Below are 10,286 nucleotides of genomic sequence, written 5' to 3'. Positions count from 1 at the left end.
GTTTTTTCCTCTTTTTCCCTTTCTTTCTTCTTTGTGTGTGTGCATGTATGCGTACCATAAACCGAGCACATTCCAGTCATTGCTATGAGATGATAAACTACTTTAAAGAAGGGCAGTTCCCTTCCCCAAAAATGTAGGCATGGTGTTCAGTACATAATAAACGCTTAGAACTTAGTCATTCATCAGGCACCTGGTACTAGTCCAGTTTGATGATTAATTGAGGTCCCCTGCAATTCTTGAATTATTTTGGTGCTCTTAAACTTAGGGAATGATAAGTCACCACCACCCACCCACTGTCATCAAGTCGATTCCCACTGAGAGCAACCCTACCTAGAGTTCCCAAGACCATAAATCTTTATGGAAGCAGACAGGCACATTTTCTCCCCACAGAGCAACTGGCAGGTTTGAACCACCAACCTTGTGTTTCACACCTCAATGCCTAACCCAGAGTGCCACCAGCACTCCAGAAATCACAGCTACTGTCAACATCGAGTGAATTCTCTGTACAAACCAGCCACCAGACTGTGTGGCTTCCTCGCCACCATCACAGACAGTCTTCAGAACAGTCATATGGAGATCAAGTCCATGTGCCCATTTTACAGATGGTCTAGTGTAGGCCTCAAAGCATTGAGTACCATATATACTCGTGTATAAGCCAAGTTTTTCAGCACATTTTTTATGCTGAAAAAGGCTCGCTCGACTTATACTCAAGTGAGGGTCCCACTGTTCTCCGGAGCAGTGTGGGTGTTCTCCAGTCTCTCCCGCTCATCTGGGGGCACTCGAAGCTTCTGTGGGTGGTCCGATGACTGCTGAGATCACCGCTCTTCTTTCCTCCTGCTTGCCGGCAGCCTCTGTGTTGTCCGTGCCGCACTGGGCAAGAACGAGCCTGCTACTGTGTGCTGGTCCCGGGGGCGCACCGCATCCTCGTCAGATGAATGTCGGATGCAGCCGCTCTTCTTCTCCGGCTCTTCTCCAGGGCTGTGACCAATGACGTAGCCTTTGCAGTCTTACCCAGGCTTGGTCACACCCCCTTGCTCCGCCCAAGCATTGCTGAATGCAAGTACTGGTAGATCTATGGTCTTGGATATACAGTACGCTTATTTACATTACTTAGTCTGATATATAGCTTATTAACCCCTATCTGGACCCAGTGTTGACTACGCTTGCATAGGGCAGCCTGTGTTAGGGCGCACAGCATACACGCCGTGTTGTGTACACACTGTTACTGCATGTGCTGTTAGCACTCCCCATGCATATGTGGTAATGCTGCCTATGCAGTAACACGGTAAGTACACAATGCAGCATGTATAGTATGAGCCCTAACACAGGCTGCTCTGTGAAAACATAGTCATGTCATCACATTCTGGAATATTGTCATACCAAACTCTCCAAACCCTGAATGACTGTCAGCTCCCTTGGTGATCCAGCATGTTTTGGGTCTCCTGGTGTCAATTGAGAGTGATTCTTTTGGGGGGTATCTGTTTTCTGTGGTGATGTCTATCTGTCTTGCTGAGTTCCATTGCCAATTGATTTTACTTGTTTATATGTATACCGATAGTTCCCAGGACACCACTGTTTTTACTGTAAATTGACCTCTTTTAAGAACTATAACTAAGGTTTATTTTTGAGTAGGATTTACGGTATAGTTTGAGAAGCCAATCGCTATGGTATGGCATTCTTTTTCAAAGTCTTTTTTTCTTTATCGTATTAGAAATGGATTCCAATACTTTTAATCCTGGACCAAAATAAAACCACAGGTCATACGAAGCTGGTTTCAAACTTAAGGTTGTGTCAAGAGCAAGAGAAAGCAATGCAGTATTGCAAGTAGGGAAGTTTGTGTTGACAAAAAACAACTGAGGGAGTGGTGGAAAATGAAAGCTAACTTGGAAAAGATTCCAAATGCAAAATATCCTCAACATGGCTTAACGACTTCATATGGGGCTCTAGAGACTGAATTGCATAAATGGGTTATGGAGTGTCATCAAAGTGGTTACTGCGTAACACGTATGGGGATTCACTTACATGCCCTTCAAATGGCTAAAGACAACACGTGAAAAGCACCAGGCATTGAAAATGTTGTTGCATCAGCAGGATAGTGTACCAGCTTCATGAATAGGTTTGCCCTTTGTTTGCGGCAAAGAACAAAGATTTCACGGAAGTTGCCAAAAGACCTTTATGAAAAAGGGATGTCATTCCATTCACTCACCATAAAACAAAGAAGGATCCATAACTATGACCTGGGAGATATTGGGAATATGGATGAGACACCTATGACCTTTGATCCTCTAAGCAACAGGACTGTGGCAAGTCTGGGAGACAAAATTTCTACTTTACTCAGAACCACAGGAAATGAAAAGAAAAAAAAAAAGAAGTTCTGTCATGTTTGGCTAATGGAACTAAGTCGTGGCTTGTCATTATTTTTAAAAGAAAGACCTTGCCTAAAAAGGTCAAATTCCCACCACGAATTACAGTGTGCGCACTTATTAAAGGCTGGATGGATGAAGACCGAACCAAAAAATGGCTGGAAGAAATTTGGAACAGGCGACCTTAAAGAAAAAAACTATTATTGCTACTTTGGGATATGTTCAGAGCCCACACATCTGATGACATAAAAAATTGGCAGTCTTCTCAAGTTACTGTGGCCGTTATTCCAGGTGGGCTGATATCTGCATTGCAGCCCCTAGGTGTGTGTTTAAATAAACCTTTCACAGACCGTGTGCGAAAGATGTGGCATGAACGGATATCATCTGGTCAAGCTTGGCTGACAAAAGTTGGAAACCTGATGAAGCCCGACATAGAATTGATAGAACAGTGATGCCTGGGAAGGGATTCCAGAGGACACGGTGCGACGCGCCTTCAAGTAATGCGGCATCAGTCGTGCTGTGGACGGCAGTGAAGACAGCGCTTTTGATGAGGACGACAGCAGTGATGGGGATGACTGCAAACTCAGCAATGATGACAGTGTCTACGCTGATAACCTCACACCAGTTAACGCCGAAGCCCTGTTTGGACCGACAGAGGAGGAGGAGGAATCCAGTTTTGAAGGATTTTAGTGCTTGTGTTTTAGCTTGGTTGCTGGTTGAGCTAAGGCTTTTGTACTTTTAAAGTTATTGTTGATACCACATTGTTTTTGTTGACTCTCTTTTCCACTTACAGAGCTAGTTAACTGTTTTCCTTTGAAATAAATATTCAAAAACATTTAACCTACTGATGCCTCGATTGTTATAATTTTATTGGTATCTAATTTTATTTTGAAATTTACCAGTAACTGCTGCATTTCCCACCCTAGATTTATACCCCAGTCAATAAGTTTTCCCAGTTTTTGTGGTAAGATTAGGTGCCTCCGCTTATATTCGGGTCGGCTTATACTCGAGTATATATGGTAGCTAGCCCAATATCAAATGACTAGAAAGTGGCTGAGTCTGGAGCTTGGTCAATGCATCCAATTGAACCCCTTGGAATAGAAGCCATTCGTGACAGCACTATTCCTCCCAGAGATGGTGACGAACTGAACTCAGTTTGACCTGGGCAGGGAGGAGCCCTATGTGGCCACTGCAGGGACAGAGAGGCCCTCTGTAAAGCTGGGGGCAGACACAGTTCCCGCATCACTGGGCTGAATGGTGCCAGGGCTTTTAGAGTACCCACCCAGGCAGGCAGATAAGTTCACTTTCAGTTCTAGTCTCTCCTGATAACGTGCCCAAAGCATATGAGACGAAACTCTTGCCACCCTTGCTTCTAAGGCGCATTCTGGCTATGTTTCTTCCAAGACAGATCATGTTGCTCTTCATGTTGCCCATGCACTTTCAATATTCTTTGCCAATATCATAGTTTAAGCGCATCGATGCTTCCGTGGTCTTCCTTATCAGATAAGCAAGCATCATAAAAAGTTCAATACTGAGGCCAATGTCCGTTTCAGGGGCACAACCAATGCAGTCACACAGAGGTCTCGGTTCTGAAAGCCCGGTGCTTTCATATTAAATCCCTGCTGTCACTTCTTAAAGGACCCCTGGTGGCATAGTGGGTTATAGGTTGTGCTGCTACCCTCAAGGTCACCAGTGTGAACACTCCCAGTGCTCCAGAGGCGGAAGACGAGGCTTTCTGTTCCCATAAAGATGTCCAGCCTCAAGAGCCCGCAGGCTACTCCATCTTATAGGACTGCTGAGTAAGGATCAATTGATTTTGAGTTTGGTAGCTTCTTGGGGTTCTTGAAGTTGATCTTTGTTTTGTACGTGCAGTCTGGTGGATGACGGAGCAGGTGTTGGGGACCAGGAGCCTCAGCTCATATTCAAGATCCACTTCCTGACACCTCCCCATTTCCTAGCTGAGGATTCTTGAGAACCCCCAACCTCATAGTGACCACTGCCACCCTGCTTTCACCCCCCACAAATATTCTAGGCATAGATGTCAGAATTTTCTGTGTTTTGGAGACAGGAAGATGACATTTAAACCTCCACTCTGCCACTAGGAGTCCCTGTGTGGTGCCAATAGTTTGCATCCTTCTAACTGAGAGCTTAGAGGTACACATCCATCCAGAGGTGCCTTAAGAAAAGTCCTGGTGACCTCCTTCCCAAAACTCACCCATTGACAACTCTCTGGAGCCAGGTTGACTCTGACACACACGGTGAAGGGGTCGACCTTGATTTGGAGTTGACCCCATGACATTGGTTCTATTGGTTTCCCACACTTCAAGACTAAGGCCCTTGAACCTATTATTTTACCTCTCTAAGCCTCTGGGTCTGCTGCACAAGACCTCTTTAGAGTGTGGCAAAGTAAGGATGTTGCTTTGAGGACTGAGGTGCGCCTGACCCAAGACATGGTATTCTCCATTGCCTCATATGCATGCCAAAGTTGGACATAGAATAAGAAGGTCCAAAGGAGAATCGGTGGATTTGAATTGCAGTGTTGGTGGCAGAGATTGAAGTACCAGGGATGGCCCAAAGAACCAACAAATCTGTCTTGGAAGAAGTACAGCCAGAATGCCTTTTAGGGACAAGGATGGCAAGACTTCATCCCTGGAGAAGGACATCATGCTTGATAAAGCAGAGTGACAGAGAGGAAGGCCCTCGAAGAAATGGAACCACACAGTGGCTGCAACCGCGGGGTCAAGCACAGGAATGCGTGTGAGGACCGGGCAGTGTTTCATTCTGTTGTTCAGAGGGCCGTGTGGTTCGGCACCAACTCGCCAGCACCTAACCACCACCACCAGCCTCCACGTCAAATGGTGCTAAGAATGACACCGACGTTGTGCGGATGCAGCACGACAACTGCGAAGCGTTTGGCACGGTGCCCGTGCACACAGGACCAGCGACAGATGGCCGGTGTTCCATGTCTCACAATGAGTAGTTGTGAGGCTGATATGGTGGCCCCAGCTCGCGGGTGAGACACTGAGACCCAGGAAGGTCAGTTTTGCACCAGGGAGGCTCCTAAGTCAAGACAAGAATTCCACAATGCTTGACCCTAACCACCACGCAGCACTGCCATGCCCGAGGCCCATCCAGGACCTGCCTGCGAGGTCTCAGAATCATGCCTCTCTGAACCTGGGATCTGATAGGACCTCACAGCTCTCAAAGACCAGGCGGCGATCATGACAGCCCTGCCAGGCGGCCACTACAACCTTTATTCTGAGAAAACCCCCAGAGACCACTCACGTCTGTTTAACTTCCTCTCCACAGAGCCTCACGCAGCGCCAGGCCCAGACCCGCACTTAATCAGCTCTTTTGATGAAAATACATGGAGCTGTTAAGACTGCGGCAGCATTCATTTCCCCTGCACCTACCTAATATCTGATGTGGCCATGGAGCGGTGGGAGGCGAGCAACAAGAATCATGTAATAAAAGCACAATTGAAACTAGAGGCAATGGGAAGAAGGTGACAAAGGCAGGCCATCCCCCTGCTGAATGTTGGGAAGCATGGCTTTCATGTGACGGAGGCTGAATCCGGGACAATTGCTGCCACCCCTGTGGGAGGTTTGAAGGCTTGTTTCACCATGGTGGCTGCATTGTTTGGGGGGCTCTGATCAGTCAGCTCCCAGGCTGGGAGCCTGTGAGTCAGCCCAGGGGCTGGCCCAACCGGGGACCTCTCTCGGGAGCCCAGGCCCATCTCTGGCACATGGAGGAGACAAGGGTGGGTGTTTGCTGACAAGCAGCTTCATGGGAATGCTTGCCTTGGCATTTCTCAGTGCTGAATCAGGGGGAGAGGCTGGGCAGAGTGCCTCTGGGGTTTAGCCGAGAGAGGCAGGCGAGGGAGAATGAGTGTGTGAGAGAGAGCAGAGTTTGAGGTGGGAGAACAACCCCACACAAAGCAATTATAGCACCAGCAAAAGCATCAGCGTCTGAAGCCCTGTGGTCGTGATCCGAGTCATTGGGTGCTATGGAGTCAGTTTCAATTCATAGTGGTTCTCATGAAACAAAGCAGAACTGCCCCCATAGGGCTTGGTGGGCTACACTCTGTATGGATTGCCTGGTGGCTTCATGGGTTAAACACTGGGCTGCTGCCCAGAAGTTCAGCTGTTTGAACTTACCAGCCACTCCAAGGGAGATAGATGAGACTGTCTGCTCTCATGAAGACTTACGGTCAGAAACCGGAGGGGACAGTTCTACTCTGTCCTGTTGGGTCGGTATGAGTTGGAATCAACTCAAGGGCAGGGGTTGGGTTTGGTTTGGTTAATCTTTACAGTAGTCAATTGACAAGCCATCACCCACAGTGGCAGCAGGGCGGCTGAAACCACCAACCTTGGGTTTAGCAGCGAGCACTTAACCATCGCATCATCAGGGCTCCATAAAGGCCTATGAGGTGCTTTCAGGGAGCTCTTCCAGTGAGTCTTCACCACCACAGCCCCAGGAGGCAAGCGAACCCCAGGGGGACCTGTGGTGCCCTTGTAACTACTGAGTAAACAGAGGTCAAGAGATGGAATAACTAACTAGCACCTAAAATGAAATTCAAACTCAAGTCCAATGCCAATCCCTGACTGGCATGGCCAAGCCTGTCTTTCGGTCATCTCATACTATTCCCTAAGCCCACCTCTTCCACAAAGGTTAGGAAATGCCAACGAGAAAGCAGACATTGACGGTGGGTGTTGTCTCCTTGGACAAAGGGGGAGAAAGGACTAGCTTCCCAAATCAAGCGGCTAAGTGAGCCTTGCTCAGCCCTGAGAGGGGCCATTGTAGACCTGAGAATGCAGCCTGGAAAATTCTAGACTTCCCATTCTTCCTTGCTTGTGTCATCTGGAGCACCCTGTGCTATGAAAATAGAATGCAAGTCATATATGTAATTGCATATATTCTACTAATTACGTGAAAGGTGTTTTATTCCATCCAATACAAGGGTAAGTCAGAAAGTATTGCTACTGGGTTTCTAGTTCCTATGAGCACGGGTTTTTTTTTCCAAATATAAAATGTGTTTAAACAAGTTTCTGCAATCAGTGAATGACTGAAGACAATCTCTCTCTGCTGAGATTTTCTACACTTGTCCCAGTCTAATTATTGTCTCAGTCTAATTATGGTGTCTTCAAAAATAAAGGTTGAATCAAAACAGTGCATCTGCTGGGTGAAAGTCAAGGCCAAGAAGTCAGCTCAAGAAGTCATGATGGCCACTTTATGGAATTTCAAAAGGGTAATCTTAATAGATTTCCTCAAGAACATAGGATGGTCGTGGAGGCTTATTAAAAGAAGCTCAATAAATTGGGAAACTGCATTAGTAAGAAGAAGGCCTTCTTTTGGCTGATGACACTGAGCTTCTCTGTGGTTTCTTCTCCCACGTGGAGTCAACTTGATCCCTGTGTACGCTACCCAGTGAGGTCCATGTGGATTAGCAATGTTCATGTTGCCCAAAAAAGGTATTTGCCAGTGAAGATAATGTTGATCTTTCAGAACTCTCCAGTTATCTCCAGTTTAGCTGAAGCAGCCTTGAGTAGAGCAGACAAGACCTAGCTGCCCCATGGGGTTCCTAAGGCTGTCATCTTTACGGGAGTAATCTTGATGCACGACTTTCTCTCAAAGAGCAGTTAATAGACTTGAACTGCTCACCTTTGGGTTAGCAGCAAAACATTTAGCCCGTGGCTCCTTTTTGCCGTGCTACAGGCCAATTCCCTGTTTTTAAACTCGCCCAACACTTCTCAGTCTGGCTGCCTGGTGTCCCTGCTGCAGGATCACCAAAGGATGACAGGGTCTTTGTTCCCAGCTTGCTGGTCTTCCCTGGCCCCTCTTGTTTGGGCTCCAACCCCAAAGAGAGAGAAATTCCCTTGATGGAAAAGCAACAGGACTGAAAAACTGACCCAGTATCCATCTAAGTTTATTTGCGCAGGGGGCGTTGGGAAGAGGGGGCTGGGCCTTACAGACTGGAAAAGCCCTACTACATCCAGTGGGGACTGGCTGGACAGGAAAGGTTGCTAAGTGGGGAGGTGGGTGGGGGAAGGGCTCGTTTTGATCAAAGGGGAAGGAGGAAACAGTTCCAGGCTGTGCTCCAGCCGGGCTACATGTGGGAGATGCCTGGTGGGCCAGAGGATGTGCTTAGCAGAAGTGCAACCCTCACGGAGCATTAGCCAGTGTCAATACACCTCTCCTTCCCAGCAGATGTCCTGAGAAGGTCTCCTGTTCTCGGCTGCAGCCGCTCATCCAGTCTTTATCTACCTTTGCCCTCCCCTCAGCTCCAGAAGAGAAGCTAGTTCCCCAAGGTGCCAGTGAAAGCAAATATGAACGCCGGGGAGGGACTGAGTGCAGACATCTGGACTAATCACCTCCGATTTGTCAGATTGACTATGGAACAAGGCCTAGTGGGGGGTAGGGGTGAGGGAGAGCAGGGTGGGCATGGGAACAGAAGCCGTGTCCAACACCATGTGGCAAATTCATCAGCAATGCCCTAGGGTAATGTGTCCTAACCAAGCTGTATCTGGAACCATTTGAAGTGGGACAGGGAGCAGATCTCAGATATCAGTATATTTTGACAACTCCCCAGATTTGAATGTGCAGGAAATCTAAGATGTGACAGAAAGGAAGAAGTCACATTTGGGAGTGCGGGGGCGGGGTGTGTGTGTTGTTGTTGCTGTTGTTGTTTTTAGATAACCCTTGTAGTTCACACCACGGTTACAGCAATGCTCTGTTAGGTATGACTGTACCCATCTCACAGGTGAGGAAACTGAGGCACTGAGAAATCAAGTAATTGCTACCATTAAAGAGTCAAGCTCATCATCCAAGGTTTTCAGAGACCAAGAGCTAGGCTCTTTATGCCTTGTCATGTTTCCTCAAGTTAGCTTTTAATAAGATAAACGGTGCAAACAAATGGCAAGTCAGAGTGTCCTACACAAAGCAGACCTCCCACTATGGGAGGCTCTCCTGGAGGCAAGAAGAGGTCCTGACCATCAGAGGATATAGGGCAAAACTATAGTCAAGGGAGTAAGGCCATCTAACCTTCATAAAGCATAGTGGGTGCCGCACGGGGCTGTTGAATATCAATGAAGATACCATAGGAAAGTGTGGTGAAGAAACTAGATGGTGCCCGGCTATCAGACAGAATAGCATCTGGGATCTTAAGAGATTGTCTTCAGATAAACAGCCACCCAAGTGAAGCATCAGCTAAGTCCACATGGAAGAAACATGCAAACCTATGTGATCCAAGGATTGTAAATTTTAAAAAATCCAAATCCAGAGGAGAGAATGGTATGAATGCACAGGTTCCAGAAGACACTATGAATGACCGTGAAAACCCAAAATCCATTTTCAGAGCCCACCCATGGGTGACACCCCCGAGGATTCCCTGATGAGCATAGTCAAGGGATTTGAATGGCCTGTGTTATTCGACAGATTATGGCAAATGGAGGTAGGTTAAAATGTCATACCTTAGTATTTGACCTCCCTTTTGAGCCATTTTAAAGTTGTTTCAAAAAAAGATTGAGCCTCCAGTGAACCCCCTCTGACCATAGACCAGCGCTGGAAATAGCCTGGCTCTCGTGCAGAGTGCACTGGAAAGTGGATTATTGCCAAGCAATTAGGTCAAAATGTAGCACCGCATCCTTTGTTCTCCCTCTTGACGCATTTTCAATGTCTTCTATTTTTAATACTTTCTGTTTTCTTGTCAATTGAGGTTGTTCTCTGACTTTGGTATTGTTGGCTTTGTTGTTACTGTTGTTTGTATGTTTTTCTGTATATGAAGCCCAGGATAGGTCAACCGATAGAGACAGTAACTAGATTAATGGTCTCTTGGGAGGGGGGGTGGAAGGGGAGATGGGTGGGGGGATTGGAGAGCTAATAGGATGAGTACAAGAAAGAAGAAAATTGAGAGGGGGGGTGATT

The sequence above is a fragment of the Tenrec ecaudatus genome, chromosome 5, assembly GCF_050624435.1.
Source record: "Tenrec ecaudatus isolate mTenEca1 chromosome 5, mTenEca1.hap1, whole genome shotgun sequence".
Classification (NCBI taxonomy): Eukaryota; Metazoa; Chordata; class Mammalia; order Afrosoricida; family Tenrecidae; genus Tenrec; species Tenrec ecaudatus.
The sequence above is the reverse complement of the archived record's forward strand: the minus strand, read 5'-3'. Positions refer to the sequence as shown.